The sequence below is a fragment of the Bos taurus genome, chromosome X, assembly GCF_002263795.3.
Source record: "Bos taurus isolate L1 Dominette 01449 registration number 42190680 breed Hereford chromosome X, ARS-UCD2.0, whole genome shotgun sequence".
In the NCBI taxonomy this organism is placed as follows: Eukaryota; Metazoa; Chordata; class Mammalia; order Artiodactyla; family Bovidae; genus Bos; species Bos taurus.
In genome coordinates this window covers 64,046,169-64,069,725 of record NC_037357.1, presented here as the reverse complement: position 1 = coordinate 64,069,725, position 23,557 = coordinate 64,046,169, and the positions used below count along the sequence as shown (strand labels likewise).

General features: G+C 39.5%; 1 long non-coding RNA gene across 1 annotated transcript in view; it reads left to right on the top strand.

Annotated features, from left to right (window-relative positions):
- The window catches only part of LOC132344290 (uncharacterized), a 114,333-nt gene that overhangs the window by 72,148 nt on the left and 18,628 nt on the right, over positions 1–23,557 (top strand). The window lies entirely within an intron of this gene.

Genomic DNA, 23,557 nt, shown 5'->3' with positions numbered 1-23,557 from the left:
GAAGAACTCTGAGGCAAATCAGAAGGAAAAAAAAATGGAAAAGAGGCTGAATAGATACAAACTGATGATTATTTTGATTGAATTTAATCTCAACAATGGATTCAAATAGCAGATATATCATTACAGAGAAACAAATCTCTTCTAATAAAGAAAAATTACATAGTATGTTCAATTTCTAAGCCCATGCTATTGATAAAAGCATTTTGAGAGAAAACAGGGGTGGAGGAAGGAAGGGAGGGTGCGAGAAAGAGAAAGAAATTGATTCTGAAAAATTGACTTTGTCTGCCTGATAGTCATTGGATGAAATCACAAAGAAAACATTGGCAAGAGATCAGGCCTCCTGGAATCCATTAAATAAAAAGGAGAAAAATATCTAACTGTTGGTTGCAGATCAGCATGGTATACTCAAAGATTTGAGCAGAACTATTTAAGGGTGAGCAAACCGAGCAATAAAATGTGAAAATCAACACTCATAAAAATAAGAAAAGAAATTTTCTAGTTTAGAGAGGAACTGGTACTACTACATATGTTGGATACCATACATGGGTCTTAACCAGAAACAAAGATCTTGGAGAGCCACTGATTGCTCAGTTTCTGTTCTCCCCTCAGCATATGCAAATTTCTGCAGCACCTCCACTAGTTGGTAGTCACAATTGCAGTTTTTTAAGGTGTGCTCAGAATAAAGGCTAATCTGACCAACTAAACCACAGACTTAAAATAGACATGAGGGCTAATCTAGGCTGGGAGATGAACTGTAACAGTCATGTCCCATACTCACACCTTTATTTTTGCAGTGGATAAATCCAATAGACAAGAGCTGCATGGTAGAATGACTTGACTTGAAAGTGTAGCTTGCTTTAATGAGAAGTATCAGAAGGAAATTAGAGCTCAGATAGGCAAGATGCCAAGGACAGGCAAGTCAGCTAATGCAGGCTAGAACGGGTTGGTACTAGAGGCTTAGACAGACTAGAACAATCATTCATTTCTGATCTTTTAGAAAATGGAGACTACTCATCACTGGTAAGATGAAGCTTTATGAAAAATTGCAAAAGCAATAATTTTTACTTCTATAGAAAATTTAGAGAGTAAATCTAAACAAAAATAAGAAAATACTTCCAGAAGTGAAAGTGAAATTCGCTCAGTCGTGTCCGACTATACAGTCCATGGAATTCTCCAGGCCAGAATACTGGAGTGGGTAGCCTTTCCCTTCTCCAGGGAATGAGATAGCCACAGTTAGCTCTTTGGTGTACATCTCATAAAATTTTTTCTATGCATATACAAATATATGTGTGTATACACACACACACACACACACACACACACACACACACACACAGAGTTTGTGACCCCATGGACCGTAGCCTACCAAGCTGTTCTATCCATGGGATTTTCCAGGCAAGAATACTGGCCTGGTTTGCCATTTCCTTCTCTTGGGTCTCTTCCCAATTGCAGGGATTGATCCAGAGTCTCCTGCATTGGCAGGCAGATTCTTTACCACTGAGCCAACAGAGAAGCCCATGTATGCAGTCACTGAATTTTAATCAAAATTTTAACTTAATGATATTTTATGAGCAACTTTTTACTACAATAAATACATATACACAGTACTATTTTTCTACATAATATTACATCATAAGGGTCTATCTCAATTGATTTTACTGATCTATTGTTGAACATGTTTGGTGTTTTAGTTTTTTTTGCTACTATGAAGAATACTACAGTGAATATTACTGAGCATATTCTTTCTTTAAGGATCCCTTTATAACATCAAACATATAAATATGGGACAATGGGATATCCACATGCAAAAGACAGAAGTTATACCTATTTCACACTAGATCTAAAATTAACTCTAAATGGATAAAAAACTAAATATAAGAACAAGAACTATACAGCTTTTAGAAGAAAAGCAGAGTGGTAAGACTTTGTAACCGTGGGCTTGGCAATGATTTCTTAGATATGACCCCAGAAGCACAATCAGCAAAAGAAAAAAAAGAAAACGGACTTCATCAAAATTAAACTTTTCTGCATCAAAGAACAGTATCAAGATAGTGAAAAGGCAATCAATGGAATGGGAGAAAATAGTTACAAATCACAGATCTATTAGAGTCTAGCATCCAGATTATATATCAGTTCAGTTCAGTTGCTCAGTCGTGTCTGACTCTTTGCGACCCCATGAATCGCAGCACGCCAGGCCTCCCTGTCCATCACCAACTCCCAGAGTTCACCCAGACTCACGTCTATCGAGTCAGTGATGCCATCCAGCTATCTCATCCTCTGTCATCCCCTTCTCCTCCTGCCCCCAATCCCTCCCAGCATCAGAGTCTTTTCCAATGAGTCAACTCTTCGCATGAGGTGGCCAAAGTACTGGAGTTTCAGCTTTAGCATCATTCCTTCCAAAAGAAATCCCAGGGCTGATCTCCTTCAGAATGGACTAGTTGGATCTCCTTGCAGTCCAAGGGACTCTCAAGAGTCTTCTCCAACACCACAGTTCAAAAGCATCAATTCTTCGGCGCTCAGCCTTCTTCACAGTTCAACTCTCACATCCATACATGACCACAGGAAAAACCATAGCCTTGACTAGACGGACCTTTGTTGGCAAAGTAATGTCTCTGCTTTTGAATATGCTATCTAGGTTGGACATAACTTTCCATCCAAGGAGTAAGTGTCTTTTAATTTCATGGCTGCAGTCACCATCTGCAGTGATTTTGGAGCCCCAAAAAATAAAGTCTGACACTGTTTCTACATCTCCTATATTTCAACAACTAAAAAGAAAACAACCCAATGGAAATTTGGGCATGGGACCTGAATAGATATTTCTCTAAATAAAATATGCAGATTTCCAATAAGCACATGAAAAGATGCTCAGCATCACTAATCATGAGGAAAATACAAATCAAAATACAGTGAGATGTCAGTTCACACTGATTATGATGGCTACTATATATTAATTTTGTACCCCATGTGTTTTATTTCTTTTTCATGTGAAGGACACCCACACACAAAAGCAATAAGTGTTGACTAGGATGTGGAGAAATTGACTTTGGTATGTTGCTAGTGGGAATGTAAAATGGTTCAGGCACTGTATAAAACAGTTTTTACAGTTTCTCAAGTTAAGTATAGAAGTAACATTGTTGTTGCTGTTCAGTCACTAAGTCGTGTCCAGCGTTCTGTGACCCCATGAACTGTAGCAGGCCAAGCTCCTCTGTCTTCCATTATCTCCCAGAAATTGCTCAAATTCATGTGCATTAAGGTGGTGATACAATCTACCATCTCATCCTCTGCTTCCCTCTTATCCTTTTGCCTTCAATCTTTCCCAGCATCAGGGTCTTTTCTATGTGTCAGCTCTTTGCATCAGGTGGCTGAAGTACTGCAGCTTCAGCTTCAGCATCAGTCCTTCCAATGAATATTCATGGTTGGTTTCCTTTAGGATTGACTGGTTTGACCTCCTTGCAGTCCAAGGGACTCTCAAGAGTCTTCTCCAGCACCACAATTCAAAAGCATCAGTTTTTCAATGCTCAGCCTTCTTTATGGACCAACTCTCACATCTGTACATGACTATTAGAAAAGCCATAGCTTTGACTATATGGATTTTTGTCAGCTAAGTGACGTCTCTGCTTTTTAACACACTGTCTAGGTTTGTCATAGATTTCCTTCCATTGAGCAAGCATCTTAATTTCATGGCTGCAGTCACTGTCCACAGTGAATTTGGAGCCCAAGAAAATAAAATCCATTCTTGCTTGCAGTTTTTCTCCTTCTATTTGACATGAAGTGATGGGACTAGATACCATGATTTAGTATTTTTAATGTTGAGTTTCAAGCCAGCTTTTTCACTCTCATCTTTCACCCTCATCAAGAGGCTCTTTAGTTTCCCTTCACTTTCTTCCATTAGAGTGGTATCATCTGCATATCTGATGATGCTGATATTTCTCCTGGCAATCTTGATTCCAACTTGTGGTTCATCCAGCCTGGCATTTAGCATGATGGACTCTGAATATAAGTTAAATAAGCAGGGTGACAATATACAATCTTGTCCTATTCTTTTCTCAATTTTGAAACAATCAGTTGTTCCATGTTCAGTTCTAACTGTTGCTTCTTGACCCATATACAGGTTTCTCAGGAAACAGATAAGGTATTCCAGTACTCCCATCTCTTGGAGAATTTTGAGCATTACTTTGCAAGCATGTGAAATGAGTACAATTGAGCGGTGGTTTGACCATTCTGGCATTGCCTTTCTTTGGGATTAGAATGAAAACTGACCTTTTCCAGTGTGGCCACTGCTGAGTTTTCCAAATTTGCTGGCATACTGAGTGCAGAACTTTCATAGCATCATCTTTTAGGATTCAAAATAGCTCAACTGTTAATTCTGTCTTCTTCACTTTGTTCATAGTAATGCTCCCTAAGCCTCACTTGATGTCATACTCCAGGATGTCTGGCTCTAGGTGAGTGAGCACACCATTGTGGTTATCTGGGTCATTAAGACCTATTTTGTATAGTTCTTTGTATACTTGCCACCTCTTCGTAGTCTCTTCTGCTTCTGCTAGGTCCTTACTGTTTCTGTTCTTTATTGTGCCCATCCTTGTATGAAATGTTCCCTTGATATCTCCAGTTTTCTTGAAAAGATTTCTAGTCTTTCTTATTCTATTGTTTTCCTCTATTTCTTTTCATTGTTCATTTAAGAAGACTTTTCTTTTTATCTCTCCTTGCTATTCTCTGGAACTCTGCATTCAGTTGGGTGTATCTTTCCCTTTCTCCCTTGCCTTTCACTTTTCTTCTTTTCTCAGCTATTTATAAAGCCTCCTCAGGCAACAGCTTTGCCTTCTTGCATTTCTTTTTCTTTGGAATGGTTTTGGCTACTGCCTCCTGTATAATGTTACAAACTTCCATCCACAGTTCTTCAGGCACTGTGTCTACCAGATCTAATCCCTTGAATCTATTCATCACCTCCACTGTATAGTCATAAGGGATTTGATTTAGGTCATATCTGATGGCCTACTGGTTTTCCCTATATTCTTCAATTTAAGCCTGAATTTTGCAACAAGGAGTTCATGATCTTAGCCACAATCAGCTCCAGGTCTTGTTTCTGATGACTGTTAGAGAGCTTCTCCATTTTCGCCTGCAAAGAACATAATCAGCCTGATTTCTGTGCTGACCATCTGGTGATTTCCATGTATAGAGTCATCTCTTGGGTTATTGGGAGATGATGTTTGCTATGACCAGTGTGTTCTCTTGAAAAAACTCTGTTAGCCTTTACTCTGCTTCATTTTGTACTCCAAGGCCAAACTTGCCTGTTATTCTGGGTATCTCTTGACGTCCTACTTTTGCTTTCCAATACCCTATGATGAAAAGGACATCTTTTGTGATAGTTCTAAAAAGTGTTTTAGGTCTTCATAGAACTGGTCAACTTCAGCTTCTTCAACATCAGCTGTTGGGGCATAGACTTGGGTTACTGTGATATTGAATGATTTGCCTTGGATACAAGCTGAGATCATTGTGTTTTTGAGATTTCACCCAAGTACTTCATTTCGGACTCTTGTTGACTATGAGGGCTATACCATTTCTTCTAAGGGATTCTTGCCCACAGTCATAGATCTAATGGTCATCTGAATTAAATTTACCCATTTCCATCCATTTTAGTTCACTGATTCCTAAAGTGTTGATGTTCACTCTTGCCATCTCCTCTTGACCACATCCAATTTACCTTGATTCATGAACCTAACATTCCAGGTTCCACTGGAGTTTACTTTCACCATCAGACATATCCACAGCTGAGCATTGTTCCTGCTTTGATACAGCCACTTAATTCTTACTGATGCTATTAATATTAGTAATTGCCCTCCGCTCTTCCCCAGAAGCATATTGGACACCTTTCAAACTTGAGGGCTCATCTTCTGCTGTCATATCTTTATGCCATTTATACTGTTCATGGGATCCTCCAGGGAAGAATACTGCAGTGGGTTTCCATTCCTCCTCCAGTAACCACATTTTGTCAGAGCTCTTCACTATGTCCTGTCCAACTTGGGTGGCTCTGCACAGCACAGCTGGCAGCTTCATTGAGTTTCACAAGCTCCTTCACCTTGAAAAAGCTGTGATCCAAGAAGGGAATCCATAGAAATCAGCAACTCTATTCCTAGATAAATACCCCAAAGAATTGAAGGCAGATAGTCAAAGACATGTATACCTATGTTCATAGCAACACTATTCAAATTCACTACTCAAAACATGGACTCAACCCAAACATGCATCAGTGAATGAATGGATAAATAAACGTGGTAAGTCCATACAATGGAATATTATTCATCCATGAAAAGGAATGAGGTGGTGATTTGTACTGCAATATGGATGAACTTTGAAAACATACTAATTAAAATAAACTGAAAACAAAATGACACATATTGTATAATTCTATTTAAATTAAATATCCAGAATAAGCAAATCCTTAGAGACAGAATGCATATTGGGGATTTTTAGGAGCTGTAGGGAGGGTATATTATGGAGTTACTGCTTAATGGGTATGGGGCTTACTTTTGGGATGATAACAACTGCTGGAACTAGATAGTAATGATGGTTATACTACATTATGAATGCACTTAATGCCACTGAATTATGTATTTTAAAATGATTTAAATTGTAAGTTTTATATGTTCATTTTACAACAATAAATTTAAATTAAAAATGTATTTGTAAACTTACATAATATTATTACTTTCAATAGCCATTGTTTGAGGTATTATATAATGACAGAAAGCTACTATGACTTTAATAATATGAGTTAATATACTATTAAATACCATAGATGGACATATTTGAAAAAATAATACTAGATGTATATTCAAGATAAATGTAAATGATCTAATACCAGGCTTGCTTCATATCAGGATATGAGAATTACTTGCTGTAATTTTGCTGGCTCCTAGAAGTTTAGGGCACACAGGCTATGACTTATTGAGCCAAAGCATAAGTTCACAAAATCAAAAAGACAGTGCATTAGTTTCCTGTGGCTGTTGTAACAAATTACCACAAACTAAGGGCTTCCCTGGTGGCTCAGTGGTAAAGAATCCACCTGCCAATGCAGGAGACATAGTAGATATGGGTTCAATTTGTGGGTTGGGAGCATCTCCTGGAGAAGGAAATAGCAACCCAACCATATTATTTATTTACGTTTTTAAAATTTTTTCATCATGTTTTATACACACACACACACACACATACACACACCCTGGCAACTAAAAAAGGGGGAAATTCACTTGAGGAAGTAGAAGAATCAAATTTCAGATCTCAACAGAGCATTAAGCAACACAGACATTTCATATGGTTTCATTTTTGAAAATTCACTACAGATAACTATCATCAGCATGTTATCCAGATATTGCAAAACACAGTGCAGAGAAACAATTTGAACTTAAGAGCAAAGGTAGCTGAAATTACATTTTTAATGTTATCTTTGAGATATAATTTGCATACAATAAAATTTGCCCTTTTATGGTGTTTAATTCAGTGGTTTCAGTATATTTACAGAGTTGTACATTCATCACCATTATGTAATTTTTAGAACAATTACATCACCCTCAAAACAAACCTTGTCCCACTAGCAGTCACTCAATAATATCCCCTTCTTTTCAGTGCCTCACAACTGCTAATATACCTTTTGTGTCTACATATTTACCTATTCTGGACATTTCATATAAATGGAATCATATAATATTGGGGTTTTATGACTGGCTTCTTTCATTTAGCATCTTTTCAAAGTCAAGCCACATTGTAGCACATATCAGAGCTTCATTCCTTTTTGTGGCCAAATGATATTCCATTGCATGGATCTAACAGTTTTATATGTTCATTAGTATTGATGGACTTTTGGGTTGTTTTGACCAATGGATATTATGAATAATGTTGATATGAGCATTTGTGAACAAATTTTTTAGTGACTGTATTTTCAGTACTCTTGGATCTATCCATAGGAACAGCATCTTACCAACTCTAAGTTTAAAGTTATAAGGAACTGCCAAACTTTTCCAATCTGCATTATTTTGCGTTCCCACCATTAACATATGAGGAATCCAAATTTTCACATCCCCACCAACACCTGCTCTTGTGTCTTTTTAATTATAGTCGTCCTGCTGGGTATGAAACAGAAATATTTTCTTGGTAGGATTTTTTTGGCTTCCCAGGTGGTTCAGTGGTAGAGAATCTGCCTTCCAATGCAGAAGATTTGCAGGAGACCTGGGTTTGATCCCTGGGTTAGGAAGATCTCCTGGAGAAGGAAATGGCAACCCACTCCAATATTCTTGCCTGGAGAATCCCACGGACAGAGGAGCCTGGCAGGTTACAGTGCATGAAGTCCCAAAGAGTCAGACATGACTGGGCAATTAAGCAACAGCAACAAAAGGATCTATTTATTTATTCATTCCAAATATACTATCATTGTTTACAGAGTTTATCAGAAATACAAGAGATCAGTCACATTCTAAAAGAGGGTTTCTCAAACTTTAGTGTCCTTCAGAATCACCTGAAGCACTTGTTACAATGCAGATTCGTGGGCTCCACCCTCACAGTTCTGATTTAGTAGGCTTGAAGTAGAGCCTGGTAATTTGCATTTCTAACAAGTCTGCCGGAGAAGGCAATGGCAACCTACTCCAGTACTCAGGCCTGGAAAATCCCATGGATGGAGGAGCCTGGTAGGCTGCAGTCCATGGGGTCGCTAAGATTTGGGCACGACTGAGCGACTTCACTTTCACTTTTCACTTTCATGCATTGGAGAAAGAAATGGCAACCCACCCCAGTGTTCTTGCCTGGAGAATCCCAGGGACAGAGGAGCCTAGTGGGCTGCCATCTATGGGGTCGCACAGAGTCGAACATGACTGAAGCGACTTAGCAGCAGCAACAAGTCTGCAGGTGAGGCTGATGCTGCTGGTGTGTGAGCCACATTTTGAGAACCATTATCAGGGCAGCTTTTTCCAAAATGTCTATGGGATATTAACTGTTACACAGTGGAAGGATATTATTGTGACAGAACTTTGAGAAAAGTTGGGTGAAGGAGATTTCTATTTCCCAGTAGAATGGGAAACAATAGAATGGGAAAGACTAGAGATCTCTTCAAGAAAATCAGAGACACCAAGGGAACATTTCATGCAAAAATGGGCACAATAAAGGAAAGAAATGGTGTGGACTTAACAGAAGCAGAAGATATTAAGAGGTAGCAAGGACACACAGTAGAACAACACAAAAAAGATCTTCATGACCCAGATAATCATGATGGTGTGATCACTCATCTAGAGCCAGACATCCTGGAATGTGAACAAGTGGGCCTTAGGAAGTTTCACTATGAACAAAGCTAGTGGAGGTGATGGAATTCCAGTTGACCTATTTCAAATCTAAAAGATGATGCCATGAAAGTGCTTCACTCAATATGCCAGCAAATTTGGAAAACTCAGCAGTAGCCACCAGACTGGAAAAGGTCAGTTTTCATTCCAATCCCAAAGAAAGGCAGTGCCAAAGAATGCTCAAACTACCACACAATTGCACTCATCTCACACGCTAGCAAAGTAATACTCAAAATTCTCCAAGCCAGACTTCAACAATACGTGAACCGTGAACTTCCAGATGTTCAAGCTGGTTTTAGAAAAGGCAGAGGAACCAGAGATCAAATTGCCAACATCTGCTGGATTATCAAAAACTCCAGAGAGTTCCAGAAAAATATCTACTTCTGCTTTATTGACTATGCCAAAGCCTTTGACTGTGTGGATCACAACAAACTGTGGAAAATTCTGAAAGAGATGGGAATAGCAGACCACCTGACCTGCCTCTTGAGAAATCTGTATGAAGGTGAGGAAGCAACAGTTAGAACTGGACATGGAACAACAGACTGGTTCCAAATAGGAAAAGGAGTACGTCAAGGCTGTATATTGTCACCCTGCTTATTTAACTTATATGCAGAGTACATCATGAGAAATGCTGGGCTGGAAGAAGCACAAGCTGGAATCAAGATTGTCAGGAGAAATATCAATAACCTCAGATATGCAGATAACACCACCCTTATGGCAGAAAGTGAAAAACAAAAGAGCCTCTTGATGAAAGTGAAAGAGGAGAGTGAAAAAGTTGGCTTAAAGCTCAAGATTCAGAAAACTAAGATCATGGCATCTGGTCCCATCACTTCATGGGAAATAGATGGGGAAACAATGGAAACAGTGACTTTATTTTTGGGAGCTCCAAAATCACTGCAGATGGTGGCTGTAGCCATGTAATGAAAAGACACTTGCTCCTTGGAAGAAAAGGTATGACCAACCTAGACAGCATATTAAAAAGCAGAGACATTACTTTACCAACAAAGGTCTGTCTAGTCAAAGCTATGGTTTTTCCAGTAGTCATGTATAGATGTGAGAGTTGGAGTATAAAGAAAGCTGAGCACTGAAGAAGCGATGTTTTCGAACTGTGGTGTTGGAGAAGACTCTTGAGAGTCCCTTGGACTGCAAGGAGATCCAGTCCATTCTAAAGGAGATCAGTCCCGAATATGCATTGGAAGGACTGATTTTGAAGCTGAAACTCCAATACTTTGGCCACCTGATGCAAAAAACTGACTCATTTGAAAAGACCCTGATGTTGGGAAAGGTTGAAGGTGGGAGGAAAAGGGGATGACAAAGGATGAGATAGTTGGATAGCAGCACCGACTGAATGGACATGACTCTGAGTAAACTCCAGGAGTTGGTGATGGATAGAGAGGCCTGGCGTGCTGTAGTCCATGGGGTTGCAAAGAGTCGAACATGACTGAGTGGCTGAACTGAACTGAACTGAACTGAAGTAGGTTTATATACTCAAGTCTTCTCTAAACTTCTAATCTATGAGTGTGCATTTCCAGCCTCCGAGGTTAGAAAAATCTCAAACATTGTATGCTATTTCTACAATTTTTGACAATGGAAATATTTTCCAAAAACTTTTTATTGAAGAATAATCAAAATATTTATATATTTTTTATAAATGTGCATATTTAAGGGGTGCAATTTATTATGTTTTGACATATGTATACATCCATGAAACCATCTCCACCATCATATCACCTGCTGAGGTCATGAATCATTATTAGTCTGAATCAATCATAATAAATTCCTTTTCCTTGTCAGTGTTTGAGGTATGGATATATTACTCGATTCTCATCAATGAGATATGAGAGGATGTTTCATTGGGGCTTTCTGGAAATAGTTTCCTTACTTTAGAAAGATAGCCTCAAGAACATATGGTCTCTGCTTCCACTGGTCATGGTTACGTCTAGATGTTATGGCTGCAACTATAATATTCATCTTATGATAGTGAGAAGAATAAATGAGTAGAAAACTGACACTTTGAGGATGGCAGAGCACAAAGATGGGATGAAACTTGTCGTTGAATTTTTCTTTGAAACACTGAAGATAAGGCAAAACAAAACCCTGGAGCCACTCAACCTTGACACTTCTTGTTCTGTGAGTTAAGACATTGTCTTCACAATTTACACCGTTTGGGGTAGGATTTTCTGTTCCATATAGCTGAAAACATGCTTACAAAGAAGTTTCAAAGCACATATCACTGACTATTCTGTTCCTGGTGCTTTAACCTCAGCCAGTTTAACTTCATGCCTTATAAGTCAGAGTGCAATTTTATGTACCTCTCCTCACATGCCATCTATTGGGTTCACATCTCTGGTCTTTGATTCCTAGAACTGTGCTCCATCTTTTAATACATAGCCCCTCTTTGGCTTTTGCAATTTAGCTTTACATTCAACTTTCAGCTTCCATTGACCCCTAAAGTCAGCTGCTCTAACAAATTAAGAGGTGGCAAGCCACTAATGCCAGTCCAGTAATTCTCAGTACCTTCTCTCATAAGTGGCTCCTCTTCCTTTACTTCCTGTTTGAAAGTATGATACCCCCTTTCATGCAGATATCCAAGCTAGAAATTATCCTTGCTTCTTCCTTTTTTCCTCATCCCAACATCCAGTCAGTCATTGGTGACCTACTAATGTAAAAAAAATTTATTGGAGTATAGTTGATTAACAACATTGTACTAGTTTCTACTGTACAGCAAAGTGAATTAGTGATACATATACACATATCCACTCTTTTTTAAGATTCTTTCCCACATATAGGTCATTACAGAGTATTGAGTAGAGTTCCCTGTGCTAGACAGTAGGTATTTTATTGGGCTGGCCAAAAAGTTCATTCGGGTTTTTCTGGAACCTTTTGCCCAACCCTATATATTGTAGTGTGTAAAAGTCAATTTCAATGTCCCAATTTATCCCTCCTCCCTTTCCCCCTGGTAAACATTTAAGACCTACTTATTTTAGCTTTGGCGTGTTTCTTCAGCTCTTCTCTCCATCCTCATTCTCATCTTCCTAGTTTAAATATCATCATTTCTCCTGAGTTACAATCACTATTTCCCTGCTCTTTTTCCTGTCTCCAATCTTGCCATTTTCAATGCAGCCTACATTCTCTGGTGAGGGAAAGTTTCTGAAATGCTGACTATGTTATTTCCATGCTCATATCCACTGCCCCCTGTTCTCCTGCACCCATTTTTACAAGGGAAAGTCCTTAAGCTGGGACAGAGGGCCTCCAAGATCTGGCTCTCCCTTGCTTCTCCAGCTTCATGACCCACTACTGACTAACTCAAACTTCATTAGCCAGCAACCATGAATGGTTTATAGTTCCTCAGAACACACCATGCCATGATTCACCTTCATTCCTTCGCTCATAATCTTCTCTGCCAAAAATGCTCCTTCTCCTATTATAGTATTTTCCTACTTATTCTTTGGGCCTTGGTTCAGGCATCACCTCCTGAAAGATTTATCTGATCCCACTCAGTCTAGATTTCCTTCCTTGATATTCTTTTACAGCATCTTTTACTTTTACAATGCACTAAACATGTTATGTATTAGTTGCTCAGTCATGTCCCAACTCTTTGTAACCCCATGGACAGTAGCCCACCAGTCTCCTCTGTCCATGAGATTTCCCAGGCAAGAATACTGGAGTGGGTTGCCATTCCCCTCTCCAGGGGATCTTTCCAACCCAAGGACTGAACCCGGGTCTCCCGCATTGTAGATGGATTCTTTATTATCTGAGCCACCAGGGAAGCCTAACACATTATATTATGGCTTATTTATATGATTATATATCCCCAATCCAATCCCCATGAGAGTTTGAGCTTTTGAGTGCAGGGGTTGTATATCATTCATTGCTGTATCCACGATACCTGGCTCGAATGAGTTTATTAGTCTCATCAGGTGAACAGGGTTTTTGGTCCCCTACCTCCCTACTTTCCACTGCAATGATGTTGGACATTTTGCCCAGAATCTAAGATTCTTGAGGATTGCTACCACTCACCCAGAGACAGAAGATGAGGTGTTAGGCACTGAAGGAATCTAGTAGTGTGAGGCCAAAATTGAGTCATACAGAACAAGCTTGCTGTACTCACCATCAGCTGGCAGAAGACAGACTGTTGTTGAGCCTGTACTCACACATCAATCAAATGCCACCTCCTTCATCATCAGATTTGTACTTGGTGATATCCATATGGGTTCCTAATTATTATTCTTCCTGCAAATGGAGACTTTAATAGGCTTTCAAGGCTTTGAATTTAAAGAAAAATCCAAAGTGGTGCGATTTCTCCACTAACTGTACAATGGTATCATAAGAGAACGTCTGTATCCTCTGTAACTCTTTCAGTGGTTTCTTCACAACTACTACATTGCATGGTAGGAGAGTCTGTATCCCAATGCAACTAATAGTAGGAAATCCTCATATCCAAGTGGATGCTGTGATATGTTCTAAGACATCTTCTAACTTAATCAGTGCATTCCTGGTCCCACTCAACTGTCAAACTGGACCACATTCACTTCAGTGCAGGTGGACATTTAGAAAATACACGACGGACCTCGGGGCCTTAGGGGTGTGATGATGGCATTAGGGGCACCCCCGTCAAAGGGCTCATGCTGTTCATCTCTCACTGCCTTATTCTTCCCTTTGTTCCTCAACTTCTCATCTTTGCAATCTCATTCCCTTTGGAATTCCATTTTGTTATTTTGTTTACCTTACTTCCAAGTTATTTGTTTGTTGTTTAAAATCAGCATTATTGCTCCTAGAATCCCCAGATAAGTATGCCATATTACAGAATGTGAATGGTTGTCTGCTGAGGGCCTTTAAGCCAGAAACTGTTTATGCAACGTAATGCATTGAGCATGTTTTATGTGCTCAGCCCCATTCTAGGTCCTGTAGACACAATGAACAAATCAACCAAAATTTTTGCCTCATGAACTTACATTATGATTTGGAGGAGGGGACAGACTTTTAACAACATAAGTAAAATATATGTGAAATGGTGATAAATAATAATTCAGAAAAAGTACAAGAGAAAACAGCATTGAAAGACTTGAATAAAGTGAGGGAGTGAGTCACGTGATTGTCTGTGAGAAGAATATTACGAGTAGAGAGACCAGCAAGTGAAGAGGCTCTGAAGGAGGAAAAATGACTGGAAGGTTTCAGAAATGAGACCCCTGTGGCTGACCTGAAGTGAGCAAGGGGCTGGAAATGAATTCAGAGGGTAAAACGGCAATCATATATAGTAAGGCCTTATGGGTCATTGTAACAGATTTGAATTTAACTCTGAGAAATTACAGTGTTTGAGATAACAAGTTAGGTGATCTGACTTGTATTTAACAGGATTGCTCTGGTTGCTGTTTTGCAACTAGACACTGCAAGGAGGTGAGCAAAAGTGGAAGCAGGGAAAGACTATTGTAGTAATCCAGAAAAACAGTAATAGTTTGGACCAGCATTGTAGTAATCCAGAAAAATACAGTAATAATTTGGACCAGGACAGTGGCAGTAGAGATGGTGAGAAATGTTTGCATTCCAGATATATTTTGAAAGTACTTTTGACAGGACTTGTAAATAAATAAGATGTGGGACATGGGGAAAGGTAGAGAAGGCAATGGCACCCCACTCCAGTACTCTTGCCTGGAAAATTCCATGGGTGGAGGAGCCTGGTAGGCTGCAGTCCATGGGGTAGCAAAGAGTTGGACATGACTGAGCAATTTCACTTTCACTTTTCACTTTCGTGCATTGGAGAAGGAAGTGGCAACCCACTCCAGTGTTCTTGCCTAGAGAATCCCATGGACAGGGGAGCCTGGTAGGCTTCTGTCTATGGGGTCGCACAGAGTCAGACATGAGTGAAGTGACTTAGCAGCAGCAGCATGGGGAAAAGAGAAGAATAAGGATGACAGACCTTTAGCTTGGACAATTGGAAAGATGGAGTTGTTCTTTATTAAGATAAGGGGAAAATGTGAGAACAGGTTTGAGGGATGATAACAGGAATTTGATTTGGGGTCTGTTAACTTATATGCACAGTACATCATGAGAAATGCTGGGCTGGAAAAAGCACAAGCTGGAATCAAGATTGCCAGGAGAAATATCAATAACCTCAGATATGCAGATGACACCACCCTTATGGCAGAAAGTGAAGAGGAACTAAAAAGCCTCTTGATGAAAGTGAAAGAGGAGAGTGAAAAAGTTGGCTTAAAGCTCAAGATTCAGAAAACGAAGATCATGGCATCTGGTCGCATCACTCCATGGGAAGTAGATGGGGAAACAGTGGAAACAGTGTCAGACTTTATTTTTTTGGGCTCCAAAATGACTACAGATGATTATTGCAGCCATAAAATTAAAAGACGCTTACTCCTTGGAAGGAAAGTTATGACCAACCTAGATAGCATATTGAAAAGCCAAGATATTACTTCGCCAACAAAGGTCCATCTTGTCAAGGCTATGGTTTTTCCAGTGGTCATGTATGGATGTGAGAGTTGGACTGTGAAGAAAGCTGAGCACTGAAGAATTGATCCTTTAGAACTGTGGTGTTGGAGAAGACTCTTGAGAGTCCCTTGAACTGCAAGGAGATCCAACCAGTTCATCCTAAAGGAGATCAGTCCTGCGTGTTCTTTGGAAGGAATGATGCTGAAGCTGAAACTCCAATAATTTGGCCACCTCATGCGAAGAGTTGACTCATTGGAAAAGACCCTGATTCTGGCAGGGATTGGGGGCAGGAGGAGAAGGGGACGGCAGAGGATGAGATGGCTGGATGGCATCACCGACTCTATGCACATGAGTTTGGGTGAACTCCAGGAGTTGGTGATGGACAAGGAGGCCTGGCGTGCTGTGATTCATGGGGTCGCAAAAAGTTGGACACGACTGAGCGACTGAACTGAACTGAAGGGTGTGAAGCCTATTAGACACCCTAATAGACACAGTGGGTAAACAGTTGTATGTGTAGGTCTGAAAAGGGAGAAGTCTGATTAGATGATTTTATATACATCAACATACAAAAACTATTTAAATAATGGATGAGATTACCAAAAAGTGCCTCAAGGTTCAATAGATGCAGGAGTGACTAAGACCAAGGATTGACCTCAAGCTCTCTAGAAGTTGGGATAATGAGAGAAATTGGTAAAGGACATAAAAAGAGGTCAATGATTGGAAGAGTGTGAGGTCCTGGAAGCCAAGCAAGAGAGAGTGATCAACTATACCCATTACTGCTAATAAGTCAGATAAGGTTGGAACTGAGAATTGAACGTTGGATTTATCAATGTGAAGACCATTGGTGATCCTGAAAGAACTTTTTGTGGAACAATGGTGACAAAAGCCTGACTGCAATGGGCTCAACAGAGAATGGCAGTGTGGACAGTTTCTATTTAGGAGGTGATTTGCTATAGAGAATTAAAATGAGTGGAGCAGTTGCTAGAGGGAGACATAGAATAAGATCTCTCATTTTACGAATGAGAGAAATAACAGTGTTTCTTAAATGCTAATGGCAATGATACAGTAGAAAGTAGAAACTGGGTGATACAGGAAAAAGAGGCATGAATTGCAGGGTGATGTCCTTGAGTAGGTGACTGGGGATGGGATCTAGTGGACAAGTAGAAGAGTTGGTGTTAGATAAGAACATGTGCAAACAGGAACAGTTCTGTAGTATGTAGTTGGGTCCATGCAGTGGCATGGATTATGGGAGTTTTCTATTTTCCATTTTCTTTCAGGTGAATGTAACAATGGGAGGAGGAAATTTTCAAAGTTTAAGGAGAGTAGAAATATGAAATAGCAATTTATGAGAGTGGGAGAATGAATGGACTTGGGAAATGTAATATGATTCTTGAAGAACATTAAGGTTCTATTTGAGGTTGCAGAAAGTTAAATTTAACTGGAGTTGGGATTTTTTCCAAGTATGTAATATGTAGCAAGGAGGAATACAGTTGAGCTTAAATGTGAGAGGGTGATTATAATGACTAGCCACTGTGATGGAGAATTTGGGAAGTGGAACCATGAGGCAGTTGATGGAGTGTGAAGGTTGAAAGGCTGCCTCTGAATTCGGCAACACAATAAACTTTCCAAATCACAATACACTTACTGCCTGAGACCCATATTATTAATAAAAATTATATACTTATAGACAAATAAATGAATTCCCACAGTGACTACTTTGACTATAACAACACTTACTTGAAAATATAAGTTCTAGCATGTGTATTGAAAAAAAAAATCTAGTCACATCACTAAAGTAATGTCCCAGTCTCACCTCATTTATATGTTACTTTTCCTCTGAAGGGCTTTAGCTGCTGAACAAGAATCTGTCAAACACTAAACATGCCTCAGAGGTTGTAAGTCCTAAAAGAATGCAGATTTGAGTGAAAGCAGATGAGAGCCTAGAGATAGTAGCAAGGGGATGAAGAAAAAGGTAGACTAGAAAGGAAGCAGCAGTCCCTGAAGATAAAAGTGCCATTGGCAAATCAAACTAGGCAAGAAATAATACATTAAAAGAATGAAGAGGATGAACAGGAATAACAAGGGAGCACTGCAGCAAAAAAAGTGTGAAAGCCACAGCAAGTATGGTAAAAGAATAAAACGCTATTACTGAAATTCTTCAATGATACTTCTAATAGAATAGAGTTAAAATAAGGCATTTGGAAAGACTATTGATGTAGTGCTTAGTACATGCTAAGTATTTTACATGAATTTATTTGTACTACACTTTTGACATCTAAAGGATAGATGCCATTATATCCCCATTTTACAGACAAAGAAACAGAAGAATAGAGACTTACCTGAGTCCCACAGCTCACCTCTCTTTTTTCAAAGCCAGCTCCCCGTCCATGTTTTCAAAACCAGTTCCTGGGTGGTTGAGACACTTAATATAAAAGTGTCCTTTTTAAAAAGTTATTCTTTGAATCCATATTTATTTTTAATTTTTATAATAATTTATAATTACCAAAAAGAACAGTGTGCTCACAATTGTGTCCATAAAGATAAATACACTAGCTGAAAGCCACACAATTGGAAAAGTGATGGGAAATCCAAACATAAGAGAAAATGTTCTCTGAATTCATGCATTTCAGTGACCATCAAAGTCCAGTAATTACTTCTATTTGTGTGTATTATTCTTTATATTAATTTCATCTGGATGGATCTTCTCATTTTATTTCATTTTCATTTTTTTTTTGTATGTTTGTGATTATTTTTTAAAAATTTTTTTTAACTTTACAATATTGTATTGGTTTTGCCATGTATCAACATGAATCTGCCACAGGTATACATGTGTTCCCCATCCTGAACCCTCCTCCCTCCTCCCTCCCCATACCATCCCTCTGGGTCATCCCAGTGCACCAGCCCCAAGCATCCAATATCGTGCATCAAACCTGGACTGGCGACTCGTTTCATATATGATATTATACATGTTTCAATGCCATTCTCCCAAATCATCCCACCCTCTCCCTCTCCCACAGAGTCCAAAAGACTGTTCTATACATCTGTGTCTCTTTTGCTGTCTCGTATACAGGGTTATTGTTACCATCTTTCTAAATTCCATATACACGGGTTAGTATACTGTATTGGTGTTTTTCTTTCTGGCTTACTTCACTCTGTATAATAGGCTCCAGTTTCATCCACCTCATTAGAACTGATTCAAATGTATTCTTTTTAATGGCTGAGTAATACTCCATTGTGTATATGTACCACAGCTTTATTATCCATTCATCTGCTGATGGACATCTAGATTGCTTCCATGTCCTGGCTATTATAAACAGTGCTGCAATGAACATTGGGGTACACGTGTCTCTTTCAATTCTGATTTCCTCAGTGTGTATGGCCAGCAGTGGGATTGCTGGGTCATAAGGCAGTTCTATTTCCAGTTTTTTAAGGAATCTCCACACTGTTCTCCATAGTGGCTGTACTAGTTTGCATTCCCACCAACAGTGTAAAAGTGTTCCCTTTTCTCCACACCCTCTCCAGCATTTATTGTTTGTAGACTTTTGGATCACAGCCATTCTGACTGGCGTGAAATGGTACCTACAAGTGGTGCTAGGAAAACTGGTCAACCACTTGTAAAAGAATGAAACTAGAACACTTTCTAACACCATACACAAAAATAAACTCAAAATGGATTAAAGATCTAAATGTAAGACCAGAAACTATAAAACTCCTAGAGGAGAACATAGGCAAAACACTCTCTGACATAAATCACAGCAGGATCTTCTATGACCCACCTCCCAGAATATTGGAAATAAAAGCAAAACTAAACAAATGGGACCTAGTTAAACTTAAAAGCTTCTGCACAACAAAGGAAACTATAAGCAAGGTGAAAAGACAGCCTTCAGAATGGGAGGAAATAATAGCAAATGAAGCAACTGACAAACAACTAATCTCAAAAATACACAAGCAACTCCTACAGCTCAATTCCAGAAAAATAAATGACCCAATCAAAAAATGGGCCAAAGAACTAAACAGACATTTCTCCACAGAAGACATAAATATGTCTAACAAACACATGAAAAGATTTATTTCATTTTCTATGTGATCTTCTCCATGGATTTTACCATATCATTAACTGCTGCTATGGTGTTGAATATCTACTACTTAGCAAGGAGAACCTCCCAATCTCTTCTCCTAAATCAGCACACCACTCATACCCTTCAACTTGTTTTTCTAGATTGTAAACATTTACTGAATGGACAGAAAAAACAACCATTTGATTATATTTCCTACTACATTATGTCACATGAATAATATTTTAAAATAAAAAGTGATTGATTTCTAAAACATTATTAGAAAAGTGAATAGTCAATTTAAGGCACTTTAGATGAAAGCTAATTTCAAAAATCTATACAAATGGCATCTGGTTCCATCACTTCATGGGAAATAGATGGGGAAATAGTGGAAACAGTGTTAGACTTTATTTTGGGGGGGGGGGCTCCAAAATCACTGCAGATGGTGATTGTGGCCATGAAATTAAAAGTTACTCCTTGGAAGGAAAGTTGTGAGCAACCTCAGTTCATTTCACTTCAGTTGCACAGTCGTGTCCGACTCTTTGCGACCCCATGAATTGCAGCACGCCAAGCCTCCCTGTCCATTGCCAACTCCCGGAATTCACTCAGACTCACGTCCATCCAGTCAGTGATGCCATCCAGCCACCTCATCCTCTGTTGTCCCCTTCTCCTCCTGCCCCCAATCCCTCCCAGCATCAGAGGCTTTTCCAATGAGTTAGCTCTTCGCATGGCCTAAGTACTGGAGTTTCAGCTTTACCATCATTCCTTCCAAAGAAATTCCAGGGCTGATCTCCTTCAGAATGGACTAGTTGGATCTCCTTGCAGTCCAAGGGACTCTCAAGAGTCTTCTCCAACACCACAGTTCAAAACCATCAATTCTTCGGCGCTCAGCCTTCTTCACAATCCAACTCTCACATCCCTACATGACCACAGGAAAAACCATAGCCATGCCTAGACGGACCTTTGTTGGCAAAGAAATGTCTCTGTTTTTGAATATGCTCTCTAGATTGGTCATAACTTTCCTTCCAAAGAGTAAGAGTCTTTTAATTTCATGGCTGCAGTCACCATCTGCAGTGATTTTGGAGCCCAAAAATAAAGTCTGACACTGTTTCTACTGTTTCCCCATCTATTTCCCATGAAGTGATGGGACCGGATGCCATGATCTTCGTTTTCTGAATCTTGAGCTTTAAGCCAACTTTTTCACTCTACACTTTCACTTTCATCAGGAGGTTTTTAGTTCCTCTTCACTTTCTGCCATAAGGGTGGTGTCATCTGCATATCTTAGGTTATTGATATTTCTCCCAGCAATCTTGATTCCAGCTAGTGCTTCTTCCAGTCCAGCGTTTCTCATGATGTACTCTGCATATAAGTTAAATAAACAGGGTGACAATATACAGCCTTGAAGTGACCAACTAGATAACATATTAAAAAGCAGAGACATTACTTTGCCAACAAAGTTCCATCTAGTCAAGGCTATGGTTTTTCCAGTGGTCATTTATGGATATGAGAGTTGGATTGTGAAGAAAGCTGAACGTCGAAGAATTGATGCTTTTGAACTGTGGTGTTGGAGAAGACTCTTGAGAGTCCCTTAGACTGCAAGGAGATCCAACCAGTCCATCCTAAAGGAGACCAGTCCTGGGTGTTCATTGGCAGGACTGATGCTGAAGCTGAAACTCCAATAATTTGGCTACCTCATGCGAAGTGTTGACTCATTGGAAAAGCCCCTGATGCTGGGAGGGCTTGGGGGCATGAGGAGAAGGGGATGATAGAGGATGAGATGGCTGGATGGCATCACCGACTCGATGGACACAAGTTTGAGTGAACTCCGAGAGTTGCTGATGAACAAGGAGGCCTAATGTGGTGTAATTCATGGAGTTGCAAAGAGTCAGACATGACTGAGTGACTGAACTGTACTGAACTGATACAAAAGGAATCTTGTTTTAAATGTAGCAAGTCTACCTTTCACAGATTTTAGTCAAAATTTTACTTTACTCCTTATAGAAGGGGAATTAGATCTTAAAGATATAAGAGACAAATCAAGTATAAAGGCATTCATTCTTTTATTTTTATGGAAAGTTATTTTATGAGCTACAGATTGAATAGAATGTGTTTTCCTGGTCAGACAGCTACAAAGCAGGTCATCTTGATACCAGTCTTAATCATAGTAATCAGAGCATAAATGTATTTTGTCTGAGACCAGTTCAAGAACAGATGAAAAGATGATAAAAAGTCACCCAGATCTATCACTTCACCTTTATGTGGCATGTCGACATGTTTCAATTCCAAAGGCCTGTGGATGCCCCTTCCTGGCATTTGTTGACTGAATCTCACAACAGCAAGTGGAGCTTGACATGCAGTCTAATGATTTTCCCTGTTGCAGACCATGCTAGGAAAAGCACTAGGTAACTGAAACATTTAAGCCAAGCAAGAAACTATTCACTAGTAAGTTTGAAAGGTCAAAGCAAGCTTGTTCAAAGCAATTCACTGAAAAAATAAAGATCTCAGTGTTCTGAACTTTAGGAATGAAAAAAAATAAACCCCTATATCATTTACAACTTATCAATAATAAGTATGTATTCACTTAAAATTGCTGATACATGGAACGAGAAGATCACTTTGACTTTATCATCTCATCATTCTTTTTATAAATGCTAAAGAATGTGTTGTCCTTTGTTGCGGGCCAGAGTGAGGTATTCTGCCCGTGACAAAGGTCATGAGAAAGGAGGCTTGACATACGCAAAGGCGGGATCGAGCCTCAGGAGTCCCCCTGGAAATCCTCGAGCATCTACCCCCATAACCAGACCCTGCCTACTTTACTACTTTGTGCTCATCTACACCCCTGACTTTACGGGGGGCTGTCCCCCACCACCTCTTTCGGAGAAGGAGTTAAGCTAGAGCTCCAGTTAATCAAAATTCCTGGGTGTGATAAGAGTGTTTTAACCTACAAACTCCTCTGAAGGTTCTCTAGCCTGCCTGACAGGCTTGTCCCGCCACATGTGATCACTCACAGCCTCCCTACTGTGAGAGGCATGAGATGCTTTAAACCTTCTAAAAACAGGTTCCTTAGAAAAGTTAGAAAACTATTAGTATAAGTATAATGGGCTGATTAGAAATTGTATTGGTGAAGGGTTTTTCATTTGTTGAGCCAATGTTTGTTGCTAAGTCTCCATATCCCCTGCCCTTACACACATTAATGAATATATAGAAGAAATAAGTATTAACCTTTGATATTAATCACGTTAGACCTTAGGCTAAGTAAATTCTTTCCTTAACTAAAACCCACTACACCCTCACCGTATAGGAATGTAACTTTATTTGGGTGGCGTCTGTTTTAAGAATAATCACCCTTGGAGAAAAAAGTGTTCTGGTTGACTGACCACTGTCACAAGAAGAGGGTCATAAATTGTCAGCAGGCCCCCCTGGCCAGAAGATGATGTAACACTCCTAAGACCTCTGTATACATTTGTGTGAAGCACCTGACTTTAATAAAAGTCAGGACTGCTGTCCCCACGTGACTTTTGTATAACATCTCAGTGTATAAAAACAGACTCTTGAAAATAAAGAATTGGGATCAGTTTCTCGAAATACTGGTCTCCCCATGTCTCTCTCTCACTCTGGCTGAGTCTCCATCTGGAGCGCGGAACCCACCATGCTTACTAATTATGCCTGGGCTTCTAAGATCCGACTGGGGAGGCCTCAGTGTCTCCTCTCCTTCGGGAGAACAGAAGGATGCCTGCG